This window comes from Hoplias malabaricus, chromosome 12 (genome assembly GCF_029633855.1).
Source record: "Hoplias malabaricus isolate fHopMal1 chromosome 12, fHopMal1.hap1, whole genome shotgun sequence".
Taxonomy (NCBI): Eukaryota; Metazoa; Chordata; class Actinopteri; order Characiformes; family Erythrinidae; genus Hoplias; species Hoplias malabaricus.
In genome coordinates this window covers 33605841-33622864 of record NC_089811.1, presented here as the reverse complement: position 1 = coordinate 33622864, position 17024 = coordinate 33605841, and the positions used below count along the sequence as shown (strand labels likewise).

At 40.5% G+C, this 17024-nt stretch overlaps 1 protein-coding gene across 5 annotated transcripts in view; it reads right to left on the bottom strand.

Annotated features, from left to right (window-relative positions):
• b3galt1b (UDP-Gal:betaGlcNAc beta 1,3-galactosyltransferase, polypeptide 1b) overlaps positions 1-16428 on the bottom strand; it is a 111378-nt gene extending 94950 nt beyond the window's left edge. For 3 of the 5 annotated variants that reach the window (XM_066686734.1, XM_066686732.1, XM_066686730.1), the window contains exon 1: positions 16329-16428. The gene's annotated coding sequence lies outside the window, so the exon portion shown is untranslated. Of the gene's footprint in view, positions 1-7807; positions 7935-16328 lie in introns of all 5 variants that reach the window. The other 2 variants (XM_066686733.1, XM_066686731.1) reach the window with 1 other exon arrangement.
• Positions 16429-17024: the final 596 nt, after the last annotated feature.

Sequence of the window (17024 nt, the reverse complement as noted above, 5' to 3'; positions counted from 1 at the left end):
CCTAGGCAACCAGACAAATGCACCAGCCGCAGATTTACATGCATGTCACCAAAATCCACTGCAAAAGCAAAGCCTGCTGTCTCTCACAGAGCTTATTATTTCACACTCTCCAGGGGAATGGAACCGATTTCCCTCAGCCAGGGCAAAAATACAGCCAGAAGAAAAGAAAAGGATGGGGAATAGTAGGTGTTGGACCCATCACCCACATCACCTTCAGACAATAGAACAGCAACAGCCTCAATGGGAGCTGTTCTTTTCAACCGATCTCATTTGTAACACCACACCCAGACCCTTTGTTCCGGGTGATTCATGTCATTTGACAGTCCAAGGCAAAGGCACTCAAAACAGTTATCAGTCACGTGCACAGACCATGCCAAGGGCAGAGGCTAAGGTTTTTTTCAAATGGGCATTGTTTGAAAGTGCTGCGTGGTATTATAAATGGAAATCATGTTTTAATTTTAGAAACAATGTAGGTTAAAGAGATATTTTAGTTTGTATAAAATAAATACATAAATGGAACTCATCTTAATAAATAATTACAGTAAAAATTCCAGATCAACTTGCAGTTTTTGTCATGTCACACAGGACATATATTGTAATATTACTGGTCTTACCCAAGGACTCAAGCGGTATAGTGCGTGAGCTATATATTAACCTGTGTGTAAGGGTGCGTTTACATGGGATTGGTTCTATCCTGACAATTGTACTTTTAATTAATTAATTAACTGATTGCCTGTAACCACTTAACCAATTCAGGGTCGTTGTGGGTCCGGAGCCTACCCGGAATCTCTGGGCGCAAGTTAGGAACACACCCTGGAGGGGGCGCCACACATTCACACATTCACTCACACACCTATGAACACAGGAGTTGCCAAAACAACAACCAGCCTGTGTTTTTGAAACTGTAGCCTTAGGCTGGAGTTTAAAAACATACTTTTACATTGAAATAACAAAACCAAACCATGTTTTCCAGGATTTTCACAGGTTGTACACAGCAGCGTATTAAGCCATTAGAGACAATTCATTTTGGAGCAAAAGGGGCAGCACATTTCTGTCTGATTAACAGTCTGATTATTTGTGCTGATCGTTTTTTTAGAAACTAGTTTTACAGCTATTAATCATCATCACAGTGCATTAATAAGTTTAATAATTTTACCATTGACAGAACAGGCTTAACTGCACATGTCAGATCAATCTTCTCTGTTGCTGTCATAAAAAATTGTATACTTATGCCAAATTTTGGCTGAGTTGATGGGACATACGCCAGCCTACATGTAAGAAATAAAGGGCTGGAGTTATTTGATTCTGAACTGCCTGCGAGACATTTTAGCTTCCCCCGAGGGAAATCAGCTGATGCTGAGGATGGTTTTTAGACCCACTTAAACCCTCAATGGAACCAGGAGATCAGTAAAGAGTGACTCAGTTGCTGCTCATATCTCATTTTCACATCACTGACGTGTAACAGAAAAGACTTGAAATGTTGGTCTCTTTTTATTTTTCAGTGCATGCTGTTAGCAAGGAAGCCCACAGACAATGCTTAATGTCCAGGTATTGTTACCCAAATCACATGTTTGAGCTTAGGTTTTGTTCCTAAAATATATTTAGTCTTGATTACGTCTGCACAGATATGAGCACAAATTATCTACAAGTTTAAAATCCAGCTGTGATTCATTTCATATTAATTCTATATTTTATTCTGATTCTCCTATACTTTGTTTTTGGTCACTGTGAACTCTTTCAGAGTTGTTTGTGTATCATCGATCTATATCCTTGATGCTTGGGGGGAAGACTGTTTATGGAACAACTGAGGGTGGTAACATTTTCTGTAATTTGTGTATGCTCCCATTGATGGTGGGAGAGAGTGACCAAGTAGCGACCCATCCCTACTTTCAAATCACACGTGCATGACACTGTCTAATTAATTCTCAACACCCTCAACAAACACCTCAATCCAACACTACCACCATGACTATGTAGGAACATACAGTGCACAATCTGTTCATTCAGTGACACTGCTTTACCCATGACTGCCCCTAGACAAAAAAAGTCTCACATAATATCATTCGGAATAATGAAAACTATTCTGAGTGGCATTTCCCTAAAGCCTCTAACGATTATTGTTAGATGATAAAGTGTTCAAAATGATAATAACTCTACCATTTAAGGATGATTATTGTTATATGATGCCCTTGGGAAATCAGGGCTTGGTAGAGTGTGGACGGCTGTGGCAAAGTTTGTATTACTGAAAAGAAAAATGTAATCTAGGTGACAGCAATTACCTGTCAACATCCAAGTGAAAATTACTTACCATCCAACACAGAGATAGAATCCGGCCAACAGAACCAAGAGCCATATTTACAAAATTTGAAAATGACCTCGAGTACATTTAGACACATTTGGGCATGGATTTTGTGACCACATGATGATTTAACGGAGTAATCTGTGTATCCATCATGCTGTCGTACTCTGTGCAAAACTGAAACAAACAGACAGCTAATGAGCCTTAAACATGAGCTCTCTCTGGCTCATCAAATACTTCAGCTGTCTGCAGGCACTATAGGGGGTTTAATGGCTAAGGGAGAAGACACAGATTCACACCCTCTGCTAGTGCCTACCATATAAATGTCCACTCTCCCAGACCGATATTAAGCATAAGCTTCGGCTAAAAAGTTTCCAATGGTAATTGTCTACTGACTCTTAAATTTAGTACAACACCTTAAGATCTTAAGCTTAATCCATCTCAGGGAAACAGCACATAGAGAGATTCGACTACAGAAAGAGTGAAGTTTAAGATGTTCATGTTTTACCCTCCAAGCATCATCAAGCGGTCACAAGGTTTGATCCGTGGTAATGCCACAGCCAAGAGAGCATAATTGTCCTTGTTCTGCTTGAGTGTGTAGACAAGCCCTCCCTCTCTCCCTCCAGCTCTCCAGTGATGCCGGCCAATACAGTTGTCTGTTAGTTAACATATCGTTGCTGTCCAATTAAAAAATTCGCAAAATAGCAACTTTACAGGAGAAGGAAAAAATCCTACTTAACTTTCAACTGAAGTTAATGTAAAAACAATTCCAAGAAATTCTGGAGCAATTCTATTGGTTCATTCATCATGAAATGTTCACACAGTGTGAGGGACAGCTGCTGTGTTCAAATGCAGTAAACTAGAAATGCACAAAAATGGAGATGCATGTTTTTAATTGGACAACAACAATAAGCAAACTGGGGATAATATAGCATTCTCCTACAAGCACACAGATGCACAATGTTGTTGCATTCTCAATAAGAAACAATGATCTGGCTTGTATGTCTAGGAGGAACTATGGGCTGCCCTTCACTCTCAAGATAAGTAGCTGTGGGTGACTAGCGGGCACATTTCTAGTGGTTGTAACTTAAGAATTATTCATTCATTCATTCATTCATTATCTGTAAGCGCTTATCCAATTCAGGGTCACGGTGGGTCCAGAGCCTACCTGGAATCATTGGGCGCAAGGCAGGAAAACACCCTGGAGGGGGCACCAGTCCTTCACAGGGTAACACACACTCACACATTCACTCACACGGACACTTTTGAGTCGCCAATCCACCTACCAACGTGTGTTTTTGGACTGTGGGAGGAAATCGGAGCACCCGGAGGAAACACCACACTCCTCACAGACAGTCACCCAGAGCGGGAATCGAACCCACAACCTCCAGGCCCCTGGAGCTATGTGACTGCGACACCTACCTGCCACGCCACCGTGCCTAACTTAAGAATGTGGCTATAAAACATACACCCTCAACTAGTAAAGGGCACTATTATATCATTTGACATGATACCGAAAAAGGCAGCAATGGTGCAACAGTTATTATCACTGCCAAACCACCCCTTGGTCCTGGAACTTTGGGTTTTCTGTGAGGAGTTTGGTGTGTTCCTCCCATGTCTGGGTTTGTTACCTCCAGGTGTTACCTCTCATGGCCATGTGGTTTGGTAGGTGGACTATAGATAGTGTCCAAAGGGTGTGAGTGAACGTGCATCTCGGGTCTGTTCCTGCCTTTCACACAGTGATTCCAGTTGCAGATAGCGGAATGAATAAATGTTAATGGTGATGTCCTATTAGTATCAATTTCAGACTATATCATATATAATCAGTAAGTGTTTCATTAAGAGGTCTGCAAGAATAATTTACCATATTTAGTGCACATTTACTGAAAATTAAATCACTGCCATTAAATGTGCACTGTTTGTGTACCACATAGAATAAATTACTGTGATATGCAACATACATCATGAAAGTCTTCCCGTATCTTCAGGATATAATAATTATTTGCACAGTGTTTATTATTTACAAACAAAAATGAAAGAGTTCCACTCCGACACACAGAGAAAACAGAACATCTACTACATATTAGTGCAAGTGAAATTATACTGATTATAATATTGTAATGTTGTTTATAGGAAAATATACATGAATATTACACTTCCCTACTAACCATACCTACTGCCATGTATTGTTGCCGTATCTCCCACATGTACTAATGAATAAAATGCCAAACAGAATGGAAATTAGATCCATTAGAGCTTTGGTGTCAGCTTAAGTTATCACACTGAGGTGGGCTGTGTATGTTCTGCTCTCAAGTTAAGCTCTAAATATAGCATTAATAATCAAATATTTACTCACACTAGCATTCATAAATATCCCAGGGTCACACTGTAAATATTATCCACAGAATATTCAAACATTTCATGCAGGCCTCAGCAGTTTGTTTCCTTGCAATTGCACCATCTCCATAGATATGGTCAAATAAGGAAGATATCAGATTGCCTCTTTAACACTAGGATCTTATCCCCTATATGGCCTTCTTCCCCCAGTATCAGCTTTACAGTGTGCAGTGAGAGAAATAGGGGTATTTTAGTGCTTTTGTACTTTAGAGTTTAATTTAATTGCTAAGCACTTTTTAAGAAATCTGGTATTAAAGTGGTAGAGGAAACCACAGGCCAAATGAGGATTGGAATAAAAAGACGAGCAGGGTGGGACAGAATGTTATGAGCTAAATTTGAGAGCTGGAGAACATTCCCTGGCCTGTTTCAGATCCCTGTGAGTTATTGCCTTTATTCTAAGAGCACTCTGGCTCTCACCGCTAATAAATTGCAGTGCTCAATATCAGAGCAGGGAAGTGTCAGTTATGAAGACTGAACCTGGCACAGAATTTGTTTTCCATCTCTTAAGCAGGCTGCCTCCTGCATCTCCAAGAACATTGATTGGGCCTTCTTCCTGCGATGAGATATTGGAGCTCAGGAAACAACCAATAAGTGAATAAAATAAAGCCAGTTTTGAAGAGCCAGGCGGCGTTCTGCATGGATTGCTTTTAGGGTCATTTCATTTGAATCTCTCCTACTGGTGTTGTGTGAAGCACGGTGCTACATTGCTATTCTGAGCAACCCTTAATCAATGACAATAAAACGTCTCTATTGTTTTACTGACTGTATTTATAGTGACTGGTTGGGTGCAGCCGTAAAGCTGAATGTGGTTCATTGATTTGTTGACCACAGCATCAGATAAAAACATACGAAGCCATCCTTTCAAATAATAAGGCAGTATATAGTTCATAATCGTGCCAGCCTTTTGTTTAAAGCACACATCTGTCAGAGCTAACAACCTATTTACCTTATATTAGCTTAGATTACATTAATAAAAAATAAGCTATTCATAATTAATTAATAGGCATTTTCCTTGTGGTTTATAAAATATTAATGCATACACTTATTTCACCTTTACCATTTTTCAAAACAAATACATTTAATCTAGCTATTCATAAGGCACCAATCAGGGATTCCAACTGAAGGTACTAATGGAGTAATGAGGGAAGACTGTGGACCTGGGGGCTTGGCAGGTACTTCACCAACACCCCTCAGGCAAACCAGAAACGAGCTTCACAGCAAAGTGTTTTCCTCAGTAAGGGTGATCCAAGTATCAAGTAGCATACTGACTAAACCATCATGTCAGAAAACAGCTCACCAAGCATGTGATGTTGAAAGCGTTTATAGTCATTAAAGCACCCTACATGTTAATGTCATTCAAATCAACTCCAATTAACATGGAAACTCAGCTTTTTGAAGGAACTCGAGAGGGTGCTGTTAATCGAATCATGAATTAAAAATGAATGCGGCACTTTAAAACATCACACAATCGCTGTGGAATCGTTTAAGAGAAGTGTGTGGAATATTTCTGGATTTTTGTCGCAGCTGCTGCCATAGCAACTCTGCCCCTGACCTTCCTTCAGTTTTTATCTTGGACAGAATGTATAACGATGCTCGAGAAGTGTGATTTCTCTAACCCTCAGCTGCTCTTCCTTCATTTTGAATTACCACTGACTTCCTAAATCTTGTAACAAGCGTCACCTTCAATTGCCTCAACAGCAAAGCCAAAGGCATCAAGATTCACTTCAAAGATCATCTTTCCAGACCCACTAACAAAATCCAGAAAAGTTAATATCAAAATATGTACGGATATCCATGCCTTTCAGTGCGGTGTTTAAAAGCAGGGCACTGCATGAAACGACTAAGAAGCTTAACAACTCAAGCTCATACGTTATAAATGCACTAATATGCGAAATACCTGTGTTTATAAAATGTTTATGGTTCGATAAATGTGCATTTTATAAAATGAAAACTGACTGATGCATAATCATTCTTTACTATTATTACTTTTTACTGTTCTGTGTATAAGCCAAGCCTCTCCTCATTTCCTCTTTTTCAGAGCGTTGCTGCTTTGCCCAGTCTTAGTGGCGGAGGGGTTTTTAGCATGAGCATATGTTTGAATATTAAAATATAGCCTTAGTAAATAGGAGCATTAAACAATGTAATTTCTGGCTCAAGATGATTTTAACTGACACTATTCTATACTCTTTTCATATGATATAATGCTTATGTAATATTATTTATAACACAATCAATACTGTTATAGGTTTTCACACAGTAACCAATACTGTAAAATAAATAAAATCCAGATATTTTTGGAAATTAGCCCAGCTTTTTCCCCTTTACTATGGAGTACAACATATTATAAACATTGAGGGAAATTACTGGTCAAATCTGAATCTTGATCCCATGCCTGTGAAGTTTTTGGTCTGCCTAAATTAAAGGGAACATCCACAACTGTGGGCAAATGCTGTTGTTTATGATTTGTTTACGTACACATCCTCCATGTCTTTTAAGGTGAGATTGAATGTGCCTTTGGTACATTTCTGAAAATGTGCTTGTCTAAGTTGAATTTGGAGACATTTTCATCTCAAGTGACCCAAAACAGCTAAAATAAGCCAATATTACCCACCTATGGAGCAGGAACAGAGCAATATGCTCTCAGAGAGAGAGAGAGAGAGAGAGAGAGAGAGAGAGAGAGAGAGAGAGAAAGAGCATTAGAGAGAGGGAGAGAGAAGAGAGAGACTAGCATACCGGACAGAGTTACTTTTTTTTTGCCATTTACAGACACTGGGGCTTTGTAAGCACATTAGACCGGTTTTGAGTACGCAAACGGACTAGAGATTTGAAAATGGTGGCAAAGTTATTGAGAATTTTATAAAATGTGTTTCTTGATTAAAATCATAAATGTCACCATTAAGTGATTCTACTTTCACTGTGCATCCTCTGACTTTGCTGGATACACTGAGCTTTTTACTCAAATCTCAAAAGCTAAAGACTAAACACCAATCCTTTTACTTATGCATTAGATTGTGTCTACTTCACTTTCATTCAGCAGGTCTCTGTGCTGCAAATGAGATTAATAAATTATTTGGAAGTGTGGTCTGTTTGAATAAAAAATTAACACAGTACCTGTTTTCTGCACACTCCACAGTGAAACTCACAAACCCAAGCATGAGCCCATCTACAGGCATGGTAAATGTGCCTGGGCTGACCTGCCCACTTCATTTCTCAGGTATTTTCCATGACATTGACGTTGCTGATGAAAGTGAAAATCATAGAAAGAAGTGTGTTACAAAAAAATGTTAAAAAAAATACAGAAAACAGTAAATGTTGTAGCCTACAAAATTCAAAACACATTGAAACTCAGGACACTACACACACAGATTATTAAACATCCAGCAAAACCATCCTGTCAAAGAAACAACTTCAGGAAATGAGTTTAGATTGCTATCATATGAAAAGGGGCTTGCCAATACGCCAAAATCAGATTGAAAACCCCAGGAGACCAGTACTACTGCAACATGGATAATACAACTGGAGCATTTGATATACTTTCTGTGATTACAAAACAATAACGACAAACAATGCTGTTATGATGGGATTAGGAAATGGGTGATTCAACATCATTTAACTCATATTTGTTTTGAACACAATTTCATTTCGGAGGTATAGATGATATTTCAAAGGCAAGACGCTGGAATATTTTCAGCCGTTCATATCAGTTAAAGAACAAATAAGTCACTTGTCACACTTAGTGTGTTGAGTCACTAAATCACTGACAGCAGAAAGGCTTTTACGTGCCGGGCTGCTTCCACCTGCAGCAATACGGACCTGGAATATCACTCCTGATCAGGGGCAGAACTACTCCTGTACCGCCACACGACGCTACAGGGACACAGAGCACTGTCTGAGAGCACCTCAGTGGCCTGCTCTTTGTTCAAACCTCTCTGAGGAACGTTTTTTGAAATAAACTTCCTCTCTTCTTTTCTTCTCACCAGAGGAAAAAAAAAGCTCTGTTGAGTAGATGCCACACAGTTAGGATATTTCACAGCACACCCACATGGACATCCAGGACGCACAACTCAGCTCGGCATTGCTAGACTGCAGCTCTGTGGGCCTCTTCTCTGTGGATTCGTCTCACTGAGGAGAATGTGGAGATATTTGCTGTGTGGTCTGCACTAGTCTGACATGGTCGGTTGCGTTTGGGTGATTCCAAGACACACATATGCAGCTCTAGCAGCAGGTAAAGTGACAGGCAGACAGAAGGCATGCTCCGGCTGAGCCGATGGCAACGAGGGAAGAGGAAAAAAAAAAAACAGCAGCCAAGCACAGAAAATAAATCTGTATAAGAATTTAAACTACAGTAAATCGCATTTAATGACAAACACTTAGAAACAGCTACTACTATGATATTAAAAGGTGTTCATAGGACTACTATCCCACAATGAATAAACAGCTAATGCACTCAAATGCGAACTGTGGGTGAATACTGTTCGTTTTTCATTTAGTTATTGGCATTAGAGGCACAGCTGTGCTTCTTCATAAACATGAAGCCAACCAGCATCTCTTTTCGAGCTCACACAACCTCACTGGACAGCTCAACACACTGGGAGAAGAACACCAACAGCCCAGACCTGTTATGGCAGCTACCACCTGCTCTGAATAGTACTGTACTTGTGTGATGAGGAGAGAGGGGTCATCCTACCCACACGAAGAGTGTGGCCACTTGTGCTTTCTAGATCCATTGTCATATATGAACTCTGGAAAATGTCAGAGACAGATTTCTGACATTTTCTGGAGCTACGTTTTCACACTGAGTTTTCACATTTTCTGGAGCTGAGTTTTGGTGTCAGCCACTTTCTCACAGCGGGAAATATTCTGAAAGCTTTAGGCATGGGGTGTCTGTGTAGCGCATGCAGGCGGCACGGTATGAATTCACTGTGAATTCTCCAGAATATTACCAGCTCTAGTAACACGTGCTAACTCAGGCATTACAGGGGCCTTGTACCAGGATGAAGTCCAGGGGCTGTGCAGTATAAATGTTACAGGCATTTGCATTCACACATACAGTTCCTCCGGGTAAAGTCCCAAACAGTTCTGGATTACAGTGCGTGTGCGAACAGGGCTTATGACTCCCAGTCTCAGGCGGCTGAGGGATAAAACTGGCAATATCCCATGTATCCCATATGATAGGGCCAATGGTTAGACCACTGCTGCACTTGGGAACCTCAAATGCTGCTGAACATCTGCTGAAATCAGCCTGACACCAACACAAGTGTCATCTCTAGTTAAATTATATCACAAGATGTTTTTTGTCTGTGAATAATGAGGACATCATCAGCACTTAAACAACACTGACCAACTGTACGTTTCAGAAAATTGAGAGCATAATCAGGTCAGTTTGATAAACACAGTGTCACTGATGTGAAGCACATGTGGAGCGGTTCCTCAATGTGACGGTTGCAAATGCAAGACCGAGGTATTTTACATCTAAAAATACTGTACTCAGTTATTCATTCATTCATTAATTGTCTGTAACCACTTAGTTCAAGTTCATGGGTTTGGAAGCTTATTCTGGAACCACACAAAACAGACACTCACACATTCACAGCTATGGGCACTTTTTCAGGGCATCTACAAGTACAGTAGGTACACAGAGGAGCACCTAGGGAAAACCCACGCAGACACAGGGAAAACACACCAAATTCCTCCCAGAGAATAACCTGAGGTGAAGCTTGAATCACTACGTGTAGCACCGTCTTGCAACCCCAAAAATACTGTACTCAGTTTGGCAATCGAAGTCGATGGGAATGTCTTAAAGCATCCATCACAAGAACATGTTAAACATGGCACTGAATGCTGTATCTCCAGCAAAGAAGGGACACTTTACTCATGACTAAACATATGTGCGGCAGACTGACATTAACCTTCATGCACAGAAATTTAAACCTACCGTGAAATAGCTTGTGCTTATCATTTCCTTAATAACTGCCAATTCTGATGACTCTGTTCTTGGATGTTTGCCATATAATAAGTTAATAAAACCATTCTCAAATAACTATCTTTTCTGAGCTGCAGCAAAATGACTTGGACAGCCCAATGACGCAGCTGACAGTACACAGCATTCTTACTCAGGTGGAGCTCAGCAAGACACGATCCCAGGGGTTTACTGGTTCAAATCCCAGCGGTGAAATTCTATGGATGTGTCCTTCAGTGAGTCAGACATTTATTCTGAATTGCTCCGCTGAATATCCATTTACATAAATGAACAAAAATGTAATCCTTTACCTTGGATAAGAGCTTTACTTAGTGAAGGCAGAAAGAGAAAGGCAAAAAAAAAAAAGACCATTTCGATTTAAGTGTTGTCCATGCATAGTAACAAGGCTTCCTCACATTCAAATGTATGGCAGGGTTCAGCGCGGTTGTGTTCATGAGAACTGGAGTAGCACAGGGTGGTGGAATTGGGAAGATGTAATTACACGAGCTCCCATTCTGTGATTCACTTGACCAGGAACAACACAAAACTAAATTCAACAATAGCCAACGCCAGTGGGCTCAGACACCCAGCAAAGCCTTTCAATAAAACTCAATTATCGAAATACGCTTTAAATAAACCTCTCCGCCCAAAGGAGAAAGGAGAACGCGGTGCTGCGAGGCTTAATGGAACTCACCAGAGCTCCATGTTGTAAAATAAACAAACAACAACATTGTCTTCAAGTCCAAACTTATTTCACGTCATTTTCCACAAAACCTCCTTGAAAGACAGCGACATCCAGTCGATGTTTTACAAGGGCTTCTTTGACCCCAGAGGCACCAGCTGAAGTACAGAACTGGAGCGGTGGCAGCTGCAGTGGCTTCTGTTCTATTTGCACATCATTAGGACCAAGTTTTAGAAGTCAGAAAGATGATCATTATCTCCCGCCCTTTGTTTAACACCCTCTCTTACTGCTGCACAAGTTCCCCCATGAGAATACCTTTTAGAAAAGGAGACAGTAATATCCTCCAGGACCTGCCTAGCGCTGCGCAAATTAAAGACGGCTGGAAATCTAACAGTAATGAGCAAATTTAACCTACAGAATGGTTCAAAACATAAGAGCCCATAACAAAGACAAAGTGGCCTGAGAGTTTGTGTGAAGTGCGGTGTCCTAAAAGTAGCCTCACTGAGTCCCTCCTGCTCTGACACCTACAGATTTGCAATGTAAGGGTGGAAGTGTGGCTGTTTGAACGATCCTGCTCAAAGAAAACCTGAGAACAGCAGAAGCAGCTTCACTTGGCAGCATGGTGAGATCAAATACTGAAAACCATTCCTTGCTCATGTTTGGAATTAATTTCACGCGTCAATATTGCCAGCACGCTCTTATTGGCCTCATGGTGTGGCGTAATGTCGCTGCATGTCAATGCAGAAGAATCAATTAGCCCTGGCTTTTATTGAAGCTTTTCCAAGATCCAATCAATATGTCAATGTCAAGATGCCGGGCTCAGAACAGTAATTAAAAAGTGAGGGCCATCCCCTCCCACCTCTGTGTGTGTGTGTGTGTGTGTGTGTGTGTGTGTGTGTGTGTACACAAACATCTCTGCAAAACCTAGTAAGAGCAGACAGGCCACACTATGGCTAACAGGATTACATTAGCACAGAAAATTTGAATGGCATTAACAGACATAACCATAGCTTGGTTATATATATATTTTTTTATCATTCCTTCAAATGACTATTACTTTACATTATTTTTCTATTTTTTCCCCTGGTATTTACATTTTATTTTAGGTTTATACAGCAAATACAGTTAAAAGATCCCTGTTACATTACCAACCTCCCTCTCTTTATCCCTCAGAACAGACCAGTCTCAAACCCGGGATTCTCCAGAGGGGGCAGTCTAAAGAAAGCAGGAAAAATGTGTATTTTTTCCAAAGGAACGAATTTTAACAATGTAATATACACAGCAAACGCATCTTAGTCAATGTTTATTAGTAATCAGTCATTCAAAAATAACTGCTGCTAAGAACTATTGCTACTGCTAACTATTGTTCCTATTATTTTTATTATTACATTTATTTGATTTTTATTCATATAATAATTGTTATTATTATTAGTAGTAGTAGTAGAAGTACAAGAAGTATTTAGTAAATATTTGCATATATATATTTAGCCGATATAATATAAATATAAATATAAATTAAACAATGAAAATGTTTTGTATTCATCTGAATATTTCCTGTTGCGTGCAGTTTTCTGTTTTTTATGTTTACTTCTTTGAGCGTGAATGGTATAATTTCAAATTTTCTTCATTTCTTGATTCTTTACTCAAGTGCCACACACTAAAAAATCTGGAAAACTGTAAAACCATGACAGTAAATGACTGTAAACTCTAAAAATGTAGAAAACAGTGGAATACCGTAAATGCTTTTATCAGCCAAAATAAAAATGTTTTACATCCCTTTACTGTAAAAAATACATCATTTCACAGTTAAACACACAAACCATTAGGGGACGGTACAAGTGTCCAAGGACTGGGAGGAGCCGAGACTCATTAGGGAGTTCCCAGCATGCCTTGCTTCTCCATATTTTCTCTGATTTTCTTTGTCTTTTCTTCTGACGTTTTGATTTTGGGTTGCATTGGCGTGATTATTTGGTGTATTTGTGTGTGTGTGTGTGTGTGTGTGTGTTGTGACAGAAATGACAGGTGTGTTGATCAGGAAGGTTCTCCATCAGCCTGTGTTCCGAGTGCTGGAGTGTGGCGCCCAGATATGGCACATTTCTTTGGTCCTTTCAGCAATATCTCCTTTTAAGGGCTGAATATAGGATGCGGTTTGGCTTTATTTAAATACGGCTATATCTCAGTCTCCATTCTCTCATTTGTCACACAATTTACATGTTAGTTTTATGGCAAAACAATGTTTCTTTGTTATTTTTATGTAAATACTATGGCTTTTTACGGCGTATATCTGTTTATTTTTACAGAAAAGTACTGTAAACAAAACAGTTATTAAATGTAAAATGTATGATTGCCAAAAACGTGACTGTATATTTTACGTTGAAATTCTGGCAACCACAGCTGCCAGTTTTTTACCGTAAATTGTACGGATTTTTTTACAGTGCTGGATAATTTGTTTATCTATTACATGGAGCTTTTAAAACAAACTAGTCCCCTGGAGAGTAAAAGTCTGCCATGAAAGAATACAGCACTGTTATCCAGGACAGAGCAGTGCTGCAGAACCCTCAGGACCTTTCAGACAAGACTCAAGAATCTCCCTCTGGGAGCAGTCTTACCAAAATACCATAAAACATACAAGCCTGTCTTGAGAGAGAGAGAGAGAGAGAGAGAGAGAGAGAGAAAACAGTTCAACTGCCTAAGCCACAAAAGCAAATTCCAACACATCAGCACAATTCGTAATGGATTTCAAATAAGCCCCTGCAAAAAGTGAAGCGCGAGCAAGACCCTGCTCTTTGCAACAACAACAAAAGACTTACAGCTTGCCTGGGAAGAATGGAAATACATCTCGAAAGCATTCTGTCTCAGTCATCTATAACACTTTTCTCTGACACAAGCTCCACGACACCTGTAGGGGAGCTCAGTAGAGGGGTGAGAGGAGACATATCTACCCATGCTCCATCCTCGCTGTCCCTCCATGACCAGGGCTTAGAGACATGACGCTGTGAGGGGAGCTGGGGCTGAGCCACGGCAGCTGCTTCCCAGCTGAAAGTGTAATTGAAACCAACATGTGGCAGTATCAGAGAGATATGAATTAGCATATTTTTTATTCTGACCGATAATGACCTGCAATGTTTTTTTTTGTGTAGAGAGAGCGATGGAGAGAGAGAAAGAGAGAGAGAGAACAAAAATAAATCAATCCACCTCCACAAACATTACAGACAGCATCTGACGATGAAGGCATCATCGTCATTAAAACTAAGCAATGCGAACATCTCTATTTACAGAACATGAATGCCCTGGCTGTACTAAGGACAAACTGTGTCTGACGGATCAATGGAGGGTAAATGTTGGGGCAACCACCACACAACAACATACACATTCACTTTTGGGAAAATCAATACCATTGATTTATCAATGCCTTTTTAAAACATATTAACACACATTTAAAGGCACGTGGACTGAAAGGAAGACATCTGTTTTGCTGCTGCGCTCAGGCGGATTAATTGAGTGAAACGAGTTAGCACTAAAGAGAATATGTACATACCACACATCTTCAAAAACCACAGAATGACCAATGACTAAGAAAAGAGCTCTAACTGCACTGATACACATTTAAAGAAGGGGGCTGAGGGACATTTCCTGGTCCTCCATTTAAAATCACATCAGCTCATTTCTTAGTGGGATAGCACAGTGAGAATCCAAAATTTGCATAGTCTCTCATCACTCATTACATACGTAAACACACTGTGTCACTGAAGTGAAGCGGGGGGGAGGGCCTTTTTGGGGCATTTTATTAAACATGAATGACTGAGTAAGTGAGTGAGTGAGTTACAATCCACTTCCATGAGGTTCTTAACATCTAAAGAGGTTCTGTCAGTGTGCAGCCATGCTCTATAAAGCACTGCCTTATAATTCTACCAACATTAAAGCCTCCAGTTAAACTACAAAACGCCCATATATACAATCCCTGTTATTGTTTGTGTGAAAACTCACATAGAAAACTATCAGCCCTCAGGAGTATTGGTGATTTACCATTCTTTGTTCACACAACATTGAATATGAGACCTGTAACTTGTATGTGGTGCGAGTAATAAACCAGAGGCTGTCAGAGGAGCCCGCTGCCCACCCCACGTCAGACTAAATTTACCCCCTGAGCTGAGCGTTGTCCATCACACGTAGGTGAAGGTCCTTGACTGTGTCCGTGTATCGAGGTAGAAATGAAAATGAGCGACCAGTGTGAAATGAGCTGCAGCTGTGTGTGTGTGTGTGTGTGTGTATGAGTCTGGGGCTGATGGAGTGTTAGTGCAAGGCGAACATCTTCAAAGTCTCATTCTCGGCGCTCCGCTGCAATATCATGCATGAGCGCGCGCCTCGGCTCCGGTTCATAGCCATCTATTCGCTCAGAAAATAGCTGAGCTTACCCCGAGTCCCGCCGAACAAACAAATACAGACAGGGGCTGGAAAACAATGTTATCAGCGGTGCCGCCGGCGATAAGAGTAATGTAATAGGAGGCTGGACACGAAGCCTCGGGAGCGCGCTGTAGTTTGTAACGACCGCGCGAGTAACGGCTGCTTTCAATTAAACCGACGCTAACGGCTGAACAGACCGGGAACTGAGAGGGTGACACTGAGTCAGAGCTCCGTTCTTAACTGTGAACTGAAAGTCCGCCTAGAAACATGTGAAGAGCCGCGTACAGAGATTTCATTTTTAAAAGAGAGGTTGAGAGAGAGAGAGCTCACTCACAGTGAAGCTGAACTTAGCTTCTTACTCGCATGTTACCCGAATATACACTTACTCGAATGGAACTCCCACACCATTTAAGGTGGAACGGATAATTCGAATAAGAATCCAAGTTCAGCGTCGCGCGTCTCCAAGCTTATCCTCCACCGGCTTTACAACACTCTCAGGCGCTTAAGTCTGAGTCAGTTCCAAAACGCGCATATTTTTTTTTCCACTAAAAGCCTGCACAGGAGAAAAACAGAACGGATGAACTTACCAGACACTCCAGCATCCCCACATCCCGCCGGCTGCTCCGCTGTGCGTGTGTGTGTTTGATGGTGAGGGAGTGCGTGCGTGTGTGTTTGCGTTCAGTATTGTCGGCTTGAAGCCCAACAGTCCGTTCGAGGAATCCTGATAGCCCGCTCTAAGCCAATCAGAATCCCGTCTCGCCTCATTCCAGCCAATCCCGAGCGGCAGAACATGGCTACTTTGCATAGCATGGTAGATTGAGGTTGTGAAGTAATTCGCGAAACTTAGAGGAGAAGATTAGAGTCTGAAGCGCTGCTCTGACCGCTAAAAAGAACCTGACAGGAGATAAACGACACTAGTCTTCATATGGGTGTACAAACCCTACACGTAGTTATGAGCTTAGAAGTGAATTGCAGACTACTACACTGCAAAATGTTTCGCCAGTTCAACCCAAACAAGCTAACTGTTGCAGTTTATGAAATAAACGAATGAGATAATACCAGCATTTATTATGGTATATGTCAGATTAATAAGAAAACTTACGGTTTGCCCTAAAATGTCTATTAATAAAGATTAAGACCGTGGAGATTGTGTATATAAAATAAACATAATGATGTGTGAATTATTATTTATTTATTACAGTTTTTAAGGTTCACATGTACTAGCATTGTTAAGTTTCAAACAGCATAAAACATTTTTTTTATTTTATTTATTTTTTGCTGGC